Source organism: Macaca nemestrina, chromosome 9 (assembly GCF_043159975.1).
Source record: "Macaca nemestrina isolate mMacNem1 chromosome 9, mMacNem.hap1, whole genome shotgun sequence".
Classification (NCBI taxonomy): Eukaryota; Metazoa; Chordata; class Mammalia; order Primates; family Cercopithecidae; genus Macaca; species Macaca nemestrina.
Genome location: NC_092133.1, coordinates 73,160,880 through 73,176,936, shown reverse-complemented (window position 1 = coordinate 73,176,936; position 16,057 = coordinate 73,160,880).

The window sequence follows — 16,057 nt, the reverse complement described above, 5'->3', positions numbered from 1 at the left end:
ATAATTAACCAAACGTACATGGTCAGCAAATGTTTCTTCTTGGATGCAGGGTGTTACTGTTTTTCTTGCAAGGGATAAACGGATAGCAGCTCATGGGCTGGATTGGAAATTGCAAAATGTGTTTAAAGAAAGTCTCATTTTTGTACAATGCCTGAGCCCTTCTGAGCACTCACATTGCTCCTCCTTAAATGATCCACACTAGCACTTTCTAGCCCATCACCACGGTTTGATCAATAGTCGTGCTGCATATGAAGTTATGTCTTACAGGATGTCAATATTAACCTTTCAAGTGTGCATCTTTCATGATGTATCCATCAATAGCACTACTAAATATGTTTTATATGCTGCAAGCACTTATTTCCACCAGGCAGGGAAACTGACATTTCAAAGCTAACTACCTTCCATCAGGACACTCTGCCTCCTGAAATCAAGGAGGCATCTCACCTGACTGAGCTGGAACTGACCAATCCTGTGCTTATCATGGAAACTGCAAGGCAGCACCTCTATACCCTCTGCAAGGGCAAATATTTTTAGCCCAACACAGCACCTAAGATTGTCTTGAACACTGAGTAAATGCTCAGTAAACATTTACCAATTGGTTTCACCATGAATCAACACCATTCATTTTTTGATGACTACACTTTTTCAATCACTTGTTACATGGTAGGTACTGAATAAAGGGTTTGCCAATTTTAAGTAATTTCATTTAACCCTCAGACAAATCTCAAAGGTAGATAATATTATCCCATTTTATAGATAAACAAGTAAAAATAGGTAGGGTAACTTCCCCAAAGTCACTTAGCTGTAATAATACAAATGGGAGAGCCAGTATTTGCAGCTGTGAATGACATGAAAGTGATATTGAAGCATTATTGAATGTATCAGCACCACCCATGGGGAACAGACCTTAGGAGCCCTCCCTAGTATTTCAAGTCTGTCCTGTAGTTAGGGGCATTATGTGCTATTACCCTAGTTATTAAAATAACTCCATTATCTAAGAATATTTTGTGGCAAGGTTACTAGAAACAAAATTTAAAATTTTGCCTGAGGCACCATGATGCCTATAGTAGTTTCCTGTTACTATGATAACAAATTGCCACAAAATGTGTGGCCTACAACATCACACATTTATTATGGTACAGTTTTGGAGATGAGAGATTCACAGTCCACCTCTCTGGGCTGCAGTGAAGGTGCTGACAGGGCTGACAACCCTGCCAACAGGTGGCCCCAGGAGAGAATCTGTTTCCTTGCCTTTTTCAGTTTCCAGAGGCCACCTGCATTCCTTGGCTCATGGCCCCGTCCTCGCATCACTCCAGTGTCTTGCTTCTATCGTCACATCTCCTACTCCTGTCTCTGATCATTCTGCCTCCTTCTTGTAAGGACCCTGGTGGTTACATTTGCCACACCCAGATAATCCAGGATCATCTCCCCATCTCAAGATCGTTAATCTCATTGGCAGAGGCCCTTTTATCATATGAGGTCACGTATGTAAAAATTCCTGGAATTAAGATGTGGACATATTTGCAGTACAATATTCAGCCAGCCCCAATACCACAGGTATAAAATTTCCGAGTGAGGTGACACACCAAAATGGAAATTTTCAAAGTAAATAGCCAAGCCCAATTTCTTGACTCTTGAAATCCCTCACCCACAGTGAGGGCATAACATGATCAAGAGTGGATTTTGAGAGGAGGAATTCTTCGGTGAAAACGGGGCTATGAGCTCTTCCCCAGGGGAAAGGAGAGGAAGTACCAATCACCTCACTTTATGTCTTTCAGGGAACCACGCAGGGAGCTGATATATGTCCCCTAGAGTTTGGCCACAATGGGGACCATATCTGAGGACTCTCAGAGCAAAGGGCTGTGGCTGCTGGCATCAGCATCAGGGCCAAAGGAAGAGGTTAGCACTTGAAAAGAACATTAGGTATTCCCTATGTCCCCATGCTAGACCATACAGGAAAAAGAAAGTGACCCTTGGGCCATTTGAGAAGTCTACCATTGAGTACTACCTGGAGGGGCAATAGGACTGCAACAGAGAGACACCTGTGAGGGGCAGTCCTCCAACAAATTAGGTCCCAAGAGAGGCCTGAAGGAAGAGTTGCACTTCTCATATCACAGGACTGCAGTTGGAGGAGCCCAACAAAACACCTCAAACATTTTAATCACCACTTTAAACACTAGCGGGATGGGTACGACATATATTATAATAGTGCCCTTCAAACAACGGCTCTCTCTTTTCCCCTTCCTGCTTCAACCTGGGATGGAACTAGTGAGTAGCAGAGGAAGTAAGCAGAAAAGAGTGAACATGTCAACCACAACTCCCTTCCCAGTGAGTTTTCTGCCCTCTGACTGCCCAGGGAGGCTGAGGAGGTTTAATCATCTAATTGAGACTGTATTTGAAACCTACAGTGACCATACATTCTTCGATGACCTAAAAGTCAGCAGAGAAGGCTGTTGTAGTTTTATCCAGTGGCAGGGAAAATGTTGCCTCATTTAATAAATTAAAGAAAATGGCAGCTGACTTTATATTGGGAGCGGTGAGGAGGAGGAGGGAAGGCATTTAACAATGCAGCTCAGGGCAGGAGCCTGAGAAACCAATGCAAATACTAGGGCAAAGCGGAGCAGAGGAACACCGGAGGGCTGGAGAAAACAGCAGGGCTTTGGACAGGGAAATAGGTTAGGTCAAGGGGAAGGCAGGGAGTTTCAGGACCTCATTTGGTTTCCCTTCAGGACATTTGCTGAATCTTGGAGCTGCACAGGATAGAGGCTAAAAGCTTAAGTGACAACTCTTTGAAAGGGAGAAGAGAATTCTTAGCACTATTGTGTGACAATAATCAGAGTTCAGGATATGCCAGTGGGAAGAACCTAGGCTCTTGGTTGAAAACCATGAAACCTCAGGGGCAAACCAGATATAGTCTGTGTCTTGCCAGGGCTTTGACCCATCTTAGACTCAGGACATGGATTGGATCAAGGGGGTCAGCCTTTTTACTCTATTTTCCCTGCAAAGGGAAACTTCTTCTGCAGAAGAAGTTAGCATAAACTTGCATCTCTATGTTTTTAGTATATATATATTTATAAAATATATTATATATTTATGTTTAATATATATTTGATTATATACTTAATATATTTATAAATAAATATATTGTTACAAAATTATATAATTATAAAATAAATATATTGTTAAAAACAAAGAATGTATACATAGGTACTCGCTGTTCTTTATCATCAGAGAGATCCAAAATAAAACCATCATGAGATATTGAGAATGGCTAAAATTTTTTTTAAAAGCTGACATTATCAGGTGTTGGAGACTATGTAAAACAACTGAAATATCTTATATCTAAGGATTCCCTGAAAGTCTTTGACTAAGGGTTGGGCTATACTTGCACAGGACAAGATTATTTGAGGATTTCCAAAAAGTAGGCTCTATGGAGAGGAAAACAGAACTTTTGAAAAAATATTTGGAAATATTTACTATAACTAAGTATACATATATACTACAAGCCAATAATTCTACTCTTTGATATATACCCATATAAATGAAAGCTTATATCTATGAAAATTCATGTACAAAAATGATTATAGCAGCTATATTGATAATACCTTCAAACTGGAAGCAATTTCTGTGTACATAAAAAGTAGAATAGTAAGTAAAATGCAGTAAATTCAGACAATGGAATAATACATACAATGGAAAAAACATTCCTACAGATTACCGATACACAGGACAACATGGATGTTTTTAAAGGCATTGTAAAATGAATGACGTTAGACACAATAGTATATAAAATATTATTTCATTTACATGAAGTTTAAAAACATCTGTAGCGATAGATAATTCGAATAGGTTATCCCTAGGAGTCTAGTGACTGGGTAGGACTGGAAGCAAGATTGCTGGGATTCTGAAATATTCTGTATCTTTGATCTAGGAGGCTGTCACGCAGTCATCACACATATATTATAATTCATCAGATTGTAAACTTAAGAGGTTTGCATTTCATTGTATGTGTTATAGCTTGATTTTAAAAAAACTAGTCACACAAGAACACAGGACTATGCAGCCAAAAACTAAGATTAAAATAATACAGAAAATAGATATATTGTGATTAGGCTGACAAAGGCTTTAAGATAAATGTGATTAATTTAGTGAGGACAATAGAGTTAAAGATGGACAAAGTATATTAAGAGATAGAGAATTTTACTAGACAAACAGAATATGTTTTGAAAATTAAATATAATTTCTAGAATTAAATAATGCAGTATCTGGATTCAGCTTTTAGCTATGATGAAGAAATGTACTGAACTAGGCCTTCCATTATTAATAAATAGAAAAACACAAAAGTTTATCAAGCATTAGACAGCAGGGAGCACAGGTCTGTGGTCCCTGAAGAAGAGAAACTGAAGGAGTGGACCCCACTCAATAATGATTGTCCTAGATCTCTGCTGAGAGATAACTTTCAGATCATGGTGCAGGAAGCTGAAGTGCTAGCAGAGTTCAACACTCTTGCTGAACTGAGAAGGCAGAGATCTGAGTGTGGGGCAGCTGAGAGTCTGGAATCTGAGGATGGGGCATGAGAAAGGAAGAAGTTGTGCAAAGAGGAGATTCAGAAGCACATGTGGAAGTACATGAGGTCACAATTCTCTGGAAGTCTGTGACTACAGGCTGGGTGTTACTTGCACAGGACAAGATTGTCTGAGATTTCCAAAGAGCAGGTTCTACAGATATGAGCAGAACAGAGAAACTGTTCTGTGATAGAGAACAGTGAAAGTCTAGCCCAGCTGTAGTGAAGGAGGTTGTAGTGAAGACATCCCAATAACACCTTATTGCCATCCTAAGCACCCAGATAAGATACTAGAAAGGCTACATCTTACGAATAAGGACCTACTCTAGAAAGTCTATTCTAGAACCTCCCTAATACAGTCTAAAACCAAAATCTGGCAAAATTCATAGAAAGGGCAATTTAGAAGAGAAGTCATTCCAAGTTAAAAAACAAGTTCAGGAAAAAGTTCAGAATTTTCACTGATCTGGTCCAAGAATGGAAAACTAAGCCTATACAAATTAAAGTTGATCAGTTCATAATTGAACCTCTTACCTGAACAAAAATAAACTATCCTCAGAATAATATAATAAAATCTACAGTCTCTACAATGTATCATCAACTATTTAGTAGAAAACAAAAACCCACTAGAATTGGAAAAAAGTAAAAAAAAAACTGTGACCTATAATCAAGGAAAAAGAAATAGTCAGTGGAAACAGACCCACATTGCCCCAGATGTTAGACTTAACACACAGAAACTTTAAAGCAGTTATTAAAATAAATTCAAATATCTAAAATAATATATGTTCAAGGAAATAAAATATAAAAATATACTCTTCATAAATGAACAGATAAGAAAACTGTTCAGAGAAACGGAAGCCATAGAGAAAAAAAATAAAAATTTTAGATCTGACCCAGGCGCGGTGGCTCACACCTGTAATCCCAGCACTTTGGGAGGCCGAGGCAGGTAGATCATGGGGTCAGGAGATTGAGACCATCCTGGCTAACATGGTGAAACCCTGTCTCTACTAAAAATACAAAAAAAAAAAAAAATTATCTGGGCGTGGTGGTGGGCGCCTGTAGTCCCAGCTACTCGGGAGGCTGAGGCAGGAGAATGGCGTGAACCCAGGAGGCGGAGCTTTTAGTGAGCAGAGATCCTGCCGCTGCACTCCAGCCTGGGCGACACAGCGAGACTCCATCTCAAAAAAGTCTGAAAAATTATAGTGAAATGGAAAGAAAAATAGATGTGTTTGGCAGCAAAAGGGAGATTACAGAAGAAAGTGACAACACATATAGATAAATAGAAATTATCTAAATTTAAAAACAGAGAAAAAAATGGGGAACTGTAAGCAGTGCATCAGGTACCTGTGGGACAATATTAAAGAGCCTCAAATAGATATAATACAAATCTCAGGAACAGGAAAGGGTGATGGTAAGACAGGAAAAGGTTACGAAGAGTTAATAGCTCAAATATCCCAAATTTGATTTTTTTAAAAACCCACATATTTACAGATTCAAGAAACCTAGGAAACCCAAAGCAGGATAAACACACATAAATCCCTAGGCACAATGCAGTAAGATAGTTGAAAACCAAAGCTTTTTAAGAGAAAGCATTGAAAGCATCCAAAGAAAAACACACTTTATATACGGGAGAAAAATAATATTAACTTCAATGAAGACCAGAAGATAGTAGAATGAAGTATATATCTAATGAAAATACACTTTAAATTGAGGATTGAACTGTTGGTTAAACAAAATCTGAAAGAATTTGTCAATAGCAGATCTTCATTGTAAGAAATGCTAAGGGATATTCTTCAGACTAAAGAAAAGTGTTACCAGATAGAATCTCATACTTACAGGGATCTATAGGAAATAACTAATTTTTATTTAAAATTCTTGTTTTAAATTTTAAAATTAGTACAATATGTGTATCTACTCTTTGCAAAAGGAAAACATTGGAAACATGCTAAATGCCCACCTGTTTTGTCATTTAATTTTATATACATCTATTCAAGATAAAAACTACAAAGACATTAAATATAAAATTGAAGATCTAAATGACATAAGAAGATGTTCATGGGACCTTAAATTTTTTGTTTCCTTTAAAAAGCATTCTTTTCTTTTCTTTTTTTTTTTTCCTTTTTTAAACATACATAATTAGGGTTTAATTTATTTGGAACCTCATATGCACATGGGCCCTGGGTGTTGTCTATTACACGCAAGCCTGCCTATGTCTCAACTACAAGCCTTAAAAAAGATCAGTCAGTAACAGATGGAGACCTGATGTGACAATAGCTCATGGAGACAACCTCTAATGCCCTGAGTCCAGGCCTCTTCCCCCAGCCCCTGTTGCTGAAGACATATTAGGGTGGTTAGCCCTTGAGCTCACTTTCTGGATCTGAAAGGGTCATTTTTATAAATAGAGTCTTCAGAGATAGACAACCTACTTCCTGATGTATCAGAGAAGAGGCGGAACAACCTGTCCATGTTCCCTGTGGGGATCTAGTCGTGGCATGGAGGCTTGTCTACAGCCTGATTTGGTGTGCATGAGCGTCTCAGCGATTATGTTAACATTTCCACACATAGTGTATTACTTTCCCATTCCTGCTGTAACAAATTACCACAAATTTGATAGCTTAAAACAACACAAATTTGTTATCTTGCTGTTCTGGAGGTCAGAGGTTCGAAATGGATCTCGGTGGGTCAAAATCAAGGCGTCAGCAGGGCTGCGTTTGTTTCTGGAGGCTGTAGGGAAAATCGATTTCCTTGCTTTTCCCAGCTTCTAGAGGTCTGGTGTTCTTGGCTTGTGGCTCCTTCCTCCATTTTCAAAGCCAGCAGTCGTGGGTCAAGTTCTTACTGCATCTTATGGCTTTAGCGCTCCCTTCCCAACCTTCGATTTCCCTCTTTCTACATTAACCCTACTGCAAGGATAAATTCTATCATAAGGTGAATTTATTACCATCCCTTATCCTATCTGCTGCCTTGATTCCCTTTTGCTGTATAATGTAACATATTTACAGAGTTCTGGGATTAGAAACGTGGTGGGAGAGGGCATTATTCTGCCTGTCCCACAGAGACCTGTCTTCCCTCCTGCATCTCCTTGTCCTCAGTCAAGCCCCAGACACTGGTCTTCAATGAAAAGGGGTAAAGTAGAGGCAGGTTTGGGAACAGGTGCACACAGGAGCCTGGAAGAACTTTGACTGGCTTAAAAAGCAATAATTTGATTATTTCTGAGAAAAGTGTGTAAAATCTATCCCTATGATTGTGTGTGTGTTGCTATAGTTGGATACATATGAGTTCATGATTTTTATATGCTCTTGATAAAATTCTGCTTTTATCTGCAGTCCTTTATATTTCTATCTGTAATTTTTGTGTCAAGTTTTATGTCATTGATATTGACAATGTCACACTAGTTTCCTTCTGGTAATATTTGCCTGTTTTTTCCCCCAAAATTGTTATATTTAACTTTTCTGCATCATTTTTTGTGTCACTAGCTTAAAACTGGATTAGGTCCCCCCTCCATTCAGTTAGATAGTACCTGCTTTTAGTAAGTACATTTAATCTGTTCCTACTTATTTTGACTCCTGAGGTGTTAGTACTCTTCTGCCATCTTATTTTGCCTTTCTTTTTCCGATCTTTCTTTCTTTTGTCTTGTTTACCTTGTTCCCTGCCTCTGTCAGTCCCTCTTTCCTTACTGAAAATAATGTACTATTGAAAAATTATAATTAAGTGTATTTGTTAACATTTTAGGAATGGAAATACAATTCTAAAATTATTTTTATATTATTTCCTGAACATAGAAATTAATTATCATGCTTTAACTACCCATTAACACATTATTTAACCACCTCCTTTTGAGCTCTCAGTTTGATCTAATAGAACTTAAAACACACAAAAGAAAACCCAAAAGACTTAAAATTATTTGTTAATATATTACGCAGATAAACTTTTCTAACAACAGTAAAATAAAATTAGAAATAAATATAAGAGACAGTAAAGAACAAATATAAATTTGGAAATAAGCAATCAGGCCTTTAACCCTTGGATTAGAGGAAAAGCTGCAATAAAATATACACACAAGTAGAACAGAATTACAATGGCAATATTGTAAAAGCTTCTAAGATGCAGTTAATGTATTACTCAAGGTAAATTTATGTCCAATTTATCTTTTTTTAAAGATATTTATAATAAAAAGACAACTGAAAACAAAAGAGTTATTCCTATAATGATGTAAGGAAAGACAAAACAAAATAAAAGTGTACTTTGAAGTAAGTTAAATGAAGGGCAAAATAAAGCCAGAAGCAGAAAATGAAAACAAACAAGCAAAAAATAAATGAAAAAATAAAAGAATGACAATGCACATAATAAACTGAAATTTTAAGGGAAAAGAGATCAATAAAATAGATTTTTATCCTATAATGTATAGATCAGGAAGACAGAAATTAAATAAACAATATTGGCAATGGAAAAGAAGGCTAATGTATAGACACTGCAAATAAAAATTGTTTAAAATGCTATGGATAATTAAGATCATAAATTTGGAAAAATTAGATGAAGTGGACAATGGTTTAGAAAATTACTGATGGCTTAGAAAACAACTTGAATATTTGGATAAACAATAACCATTAAAAATCAATTTTAAAAGTCTCTCTTTTCCAAACAACAACAAAATAATTTTATAGGAAAGTTTGTTATGCTTCAAGAAATATATATGTTATAAATTGTTTTGGAGAATAGAAGATGGAACACTGTCCAGCTCACTCTCTTAAATTAATATAACTTTGACAGTATACTCTGACAAATAAATAAAATTATAGACCACTTTCACCTGTAAACATAAATTCAAGAATCCTATATATAATATGATTAATTGTAGGTCAGCACTGTATTAAGTACATATAATATAAAATAGCAAATGAAGTAGTATGAATGTATCTTTATAAAGAAAATATATATATATATAGCTGTATATGGTTTATATGCTTATTTACTTGTGAAAACTATGCAAGCATAGTTTATTATGAAACAAAACTATGCATTGCATGTATGGTAATATGGTAACGTTGTATTACTATGAAATACATTAAATAAATGTTATATTTATGGATTACATATTTAATATGTATTTTAATATATTTATTAAATAATACCTATAAAGATGTTAAATATTAAAATGTTTATTAATATATATTTACTCTATATGTGTATTAAACCAAGTAAGGATGATTTAATATCAGAAAATCCACTTATATGAGTCATGAGACTAAAAGAGTAAAGAGAAGGAAATATGATCATTTTAATAAACATAGAAAAGGAATTTAATGCAATGTAACACTCATTGTGGAATTTACAAAAGGTAAAGATCTTATCAAAGATCTTTGCAAAATGAAGGAGTTTGGCTCAGTGGCTCAGGCCTGTAATCCCACACTTTGGGAAGCTGAGGTGGGAGGATCGCTTGAGGCCAAGAGTTCTAGACTAGCCTAAGCAACACAGTGTGACCTCATCTGTACGAATAAATAAATAAATAAATAAAAATAGCTGTGCATGTTGTCATGTACGTGTAGTCCCAGCTCCTCATTAGGCTGAGGTGAGAGAATCACTTGAGTCCAGGAGTTCAAGGTTGTAGTGAGCCATAATCATACTACTGTACTCCAGCCTGGGCAAAGACACTGTCTCTAAAATAAAATAAAATAAAATAAAATAAAATGAAAAGCAAAATGAAGGAACCCTTCCTTAACTTGATAAAATATTATTTCTCAAAAACTGATTGAAAACAACATACTTAGTGGTGAAACTTTAGAAACCTTTAAAACCTTTAAAGTTTGATGCACAATGAATATTCCTGCTATCACTGCTTCTATTTAACATTTTATTAGAGCTCCTCACAAATGGAATAAGAGAAGAAAAAGAAAAACTGCAAGTGTTGGAAAGAAAGGAAGCAAACTCTTTTGCAAGAATCTTATTTTCTATATTAAGAAATCCAAGAGAATCTGAAAAGTATTAGAAACAATAAGATTACTAGATAGAAGACCAACATATGAAAATTTATAATATTTGTATATGCTAGCAATAACCAATTAAATTGTAATTTAAAAAATATAATTTCCCACTACAATAGAGGTCTTAGAACATCATAGATAAAATATATTTTAGTGGTAAACTTAAAAAATATCTAAATAAGTAGAGAGATGTAACATGCATATTGGTGAAAAGTTTCAATATCCCTAAATTTTTCTTTTTCTCCAAATTTATGTATCCATTAAATGCAGTTTCCTTCAACAAGTGTGAGGGAAAATAACTCCAATTAATTCTAGAAAACAAATAACAAATAAAATAATCAGGAATGCTTGCTATAAATGTAGTACAAATGCCAAAATAGGCTAGAGTCTACAAATACTTTTCTGGAAGTCGAATTTTGATGACATGTGATAATATTACCATGAAGCAATGGGCTTGCTTCCCAATGTGCATAGAAGCCAAAACTATGGCACTGTTTTGTTTTGTTTGTTGTATAGAAAACAAAGGCTTTATCGTGAGGCCCACTGGTAATGAGACTGGAGGTAATGTTCAAATCTGTCTTCCTGATTTGGGGTGTAGACAAATTTTATGGGTTAGGGAGAACAGGTTGGTATGTGGAAGCATTGATAAGGCAGGCTTTGATTGAAAGAACTTCAAACAAGACAATTTGTGGAAAGGCATGGAAAGGGGTCTTATCACCGGACATTCCTAGACAATGGACCCCTCTCTTTCAAAAGTATTCCAGGGTTCACATTCTGGCCATATCTCAATCTTTTGGTTTCATGGGTGTGGGGGCTGAGACTCATACAGATATACAGATATCAGACAAAACACACCGATAGTGTAATCTCCAGGGAGGGAATAATTGAGACTAGGACTCAGGTCAGGTATTGAAGTGGGTTCAGATGTACGTGTGATATTTTATTCCTTTTTTAAAAAAAAAAAAAAAAGCTTAAAGCAAAAATAGCAAAATGTTCAGATTTGCTGTACGTTAACATATAGATAGTAGGTACATACATGTTCATTATATTTTACTTTTCTAAATGAGTGAAATTTTCACAATAATAAAAATATGAAAAGCAAAAGTTAATTGCAAAACTTCATACTCTGAGTCAGTTTTGTTTAAATTGTGTGTGTGTGTGTGTGTGTGTGTGTGTGTGTGTGTGTGTGTGTGTGAGAATTTGCTAGGATTGCCATAACAAATACCACAGGCTGGGTAGCTTAAGTGAAGAATTTTCTTTTCATACTTTTGGAAGCTAGAAGTCTGAGATCAAGATCAGCAGGATTGTTTCTTCTAAAGCCTCACGTTGGCTTGTAGATGGCCATCTGCTCCCTATGTCATCATAGAGTCTTTCCTCTGTTTGCATCTGTGACTTAATCTCTTCTTATAAAGAAACTAGCCACACTGGATTAGGCCCCACCCTAGTGACTTCATTTTACCTTGATTACCTCTCAAATGCCTTATCTCCAAATATAGTCACTTTCTGAGGTTCTGTGGACCAAAATTCCAGCACATAACAGTGTGCATAAGAGTATATGTGTGCTCTACAAAGAGAATAAAGTACCTAGGGATATAGCTAAGAAGGGAAGCAAAGGACCTCTTTGGGAAGAACTACAAATCACTGCTCAAGGAAATCAGAGAAGACATAAACAAATGGAAAAACATTCCATGCTCGTGGTTATGAAGAATCAATATGGTAAAAATAGCCATACTGCCCAAAGCAGTTTATAGATTTAATGCTATTCCTATTAAACTACCATTGACATTCTTTACAGAACTAGAAAAAACTATTTAAAATTCATGTGGAACCAAAAAAGAGCCCGAATAGCCAAGACAATCCTAGGCACAAAAGAACAAAGCTGGAGGCATCACACTACCCAACTTCAAACTACACTACAAGGCTATAATAACCAAAACAGAATGGTACTGGTACGAAAACAGGCACATAGACCAAGGGAACAGAATAGAGAACTTAGAAATAAGACGGCACAACTACAACCACCTGATCTTCAACAAACCTGACAAAAACAAGCAATGGGAAAAGATTCCAAATTTAATAAATGGTGCTGTGATAACTGGCTAGCCATATGCAGAAAATTGAAACTGGACCCTTTCTTTATATCTTATACAAAAATCGACTCAAGATGGATTAAAGACTTAAAAATAAAACCCCAAACTATAAAAACTGTAGAAAAAGATCTAGGCAATACTATTTAGGACATAGACACGGGCAAAGATTTCATGACAAAAACATCAAAAGCAATTGCAACAAAAGCAAAAATTGACAAATGACATCTAGTTAAACTAAAGAGCTTCTGCACAGCAAAAGAAATTAACATCAGAGTGAACAGACAGCCTACAGAATGAGAAAAAATTTTAGCAATCTATCCATCTGACAAAAGTCTAATATCCAGAGTCTACAAGGAACTTAAATTAATTTACAAGAAAAAAAAAACCATTAAAAAGTGGGCAAAGGACATGAACAGATACTTCTCAAAAGAAGACATTTATGCAGCCAACAAACATGAAAAAAAAGCTCAATATCACTGATCATTGAAGAAATGCAAATCAAAACCACAATGAGATATCATCTCATGCCAGTCAGAATGACGATTAAAAAGTCAAGAAACAACAGATGCTGGTGAGGTTGTGGAGAAAAAAGAATACTTTTACACTGTTGGGGGGTGTGTGAGTTCAACCATTGTGGAAGACAGTGTGGTGATTCCTCAAGGCTCTAGAACCAGAAATACCATTTGATTCAGCAATCCCATTACTGGGTATATACCCAAAGGAATATAAATCATTCTATTATAAAGATACACACTCATATATGTTCATTGCAGCACTATTCAAAATAGCAAAGACATGGAATCAACCCAAATGCCCATCAATGATAGAGTGGATAAGGAAAATCTGGTACACCATGGAATACTACGCAGTCATAAAAAGGAATGAGATCATGTCCTTTGCAGGGACATGGTTGGAGCTAGAAGCTGTTATCCTCAGCAAACTAACACAGGAATGGAAAATAAACACCACATGTTCTCACTTGTAAGTGCGAGCTGAACAATGAGAACACATAGACACATGGCGGGAAACAACACACATTGGGGCCTGTTGGCGGGGGGTTGGGGGGAAGGAGAGCATCAGGGAGAATAGCTAATATAGGCTGGGCTTAATACCTTAACACCTTGGTATTAATACCTTAATACCTAGGTGAGGGGTTGATCTGTGCAGGAAACCACCAAGGTGCACATTTACCTGTGTAACCTGCACATCCTGCACATGTACCCCAGAACTTAAAATAAAAGTTGAAGATAAAAATGAAGTGTGTGTGTGTGTGTGTGTGTGTGTGTGTGTGTGTGTGTGTGTACACAGAGTATTTTTTCATCTTCTCATCTTCTCCTTTCCCGTACAGGGTCTCAGTCTTGATGTAAATTTATCAGCTCAAGCTTGTCTTGCGTCTTTCTCCCAGAAAGTTAAATCACATACACATGGGCATCCCCTGTGAGCATCTGATTCCTTTCTCCACTGTGCTACCCCAAACACCCCTGTCCTATGAGAGGGTACCCACTAGGAATTTGAGAACATTTTTCCCTTGAAACATCAACTTTATATCACTTCAAATTGAGCCCCACAAAAACAACTATGCCACATGTACCATGGATTATACTGTTGGCTTACTCCATGTGTTCTCTCTTATGAGGTTCTTCTTGTTAGGTTTTCTTTTGTCACAGTATTTCTGTCTTTAAAAAGCAAACAAATAATCACTGGTGTGCGGGAAGTAAGAATCTATATGGACAAGTGTTTTTAAAAGAATCAAATTAAAAATGTCCTCATTCTCAGCAAACTAACACAAGAAAAGAAAACCAAACACCACATGTTCTCACTCATAAGTGGGAGTTGAACAATGAGAACACATGGACGCAGGGAAGGGAACATCACACACCAGGGCCTGTCAGGGGGTGGGGGGCTAGGGGAGGGATAGCATTAGGAGAAATACCTAATGTAGATGACGGGTTGATGGGTGCAGCAAACCACCATGGCACGTGTATACCTATGTAACAAACCTCCACGTGCTGCACATGTACCTCAGAACTTAAAGTATATTAAAAAAAAAGATCTCATCGTACCTAAAATGCAGTAAAAAAGAAAATCTTCCTTTGCACCTAACTGTAAATTTTCTATTCTACTTCGATTTAGTGTTTTTCTTTTCCATTGATCATCTCCTCTCCTCCTTATAGGTAATTAAAAAAACTAATTCATGTCATGTGACCTGAAGGAGTACAGACTCATTTAAAGAAAGAGCACATTATTAGAGGTGAGAACTGAAGCTGTCTCTAAAATGTGGTTTAAAAACTATTTACTTTATCTGTGGTGTCTGTGTCTAAACTCAAATGGCTACATTAGAGGTGAACCCACTTTTTGCAAGAATTATGATTGTACAGATCTAGAGAAAACTCAGCTTAAATTATGATCATTGACACTGAACCACTGAGTACAAACTAAAGGAATAAAAAAGTCCTAATCTTCAGGAGGAAATTGGAGAGGAAGGATTTTAGGAATTTTAAAATTTGTAATCCCATCTATTGAAAATCCACATCATCAACAATTATTTTCTGAGCATAGATTGGGTGCACATTTTCCCACTTCGTACTTGAGTTACATCTAGTGACCTAGGGAAGTCCAGAACAAAATGTAATACACACTCATGCAAGCCCCCTCAGCTGTCTTCCAGGATTATTAAGTACCCAGCACTGTAAACTCCTACTTGTTTCTTTAAAATTGTTAAAGCAGAAATGCCAGCATGTCAATAGCTAAGCAATATCCAGATCATATATTATTTCTTTCAAGAGGCTGGAAAAAAGCACCATGCATGCCCCAGTGAGGACAAGACTAATCACAGACCCAGTGCCAAGCTGTGGAGATTTCCCTGGAGAGCTCATCTTTTCATTACATGTCACAGCTTCTCTCAGTCAACATGCTCTTCAGAGCAGCTTCCCTTCCATCAATAGGCATCACCATTCTGGGGAAGGAGCTCTGTAACACAATCTACCTAGTAGAAGACTGTCCTGGTACAACAGTCCACAGTAGCAGCACACTAAGAAAACAGAGAGAGACATATCAGCATGTAGACCAACAATTGGGAATTCATGGTGACTACCTGCCTTGAGTACTTGGGCAAAACAATGTGGGCTGCCAACAGCCCACGTGTCCCTGCTTCTTATACTGTTTGTTGTCTTCTTCATCCATCCACACATACAGGTATGACAGGCTTTGGAAGCATGAGTGTGCTCCCACAGATGTGTGCATACACCAACACCAACACAAACACACACACACACACACACACACACACACGGACACATATTTAGGAGGAAGAGTGTCAATACAGTTTGTCAGTCTGCTTTTGAAATTCCTGCTTAGCTAGATCCAGATACATAACCCTTAGGATCATAGAAGGCTGCAAAATTTTGCATTATCGCCTTTCTCATAGA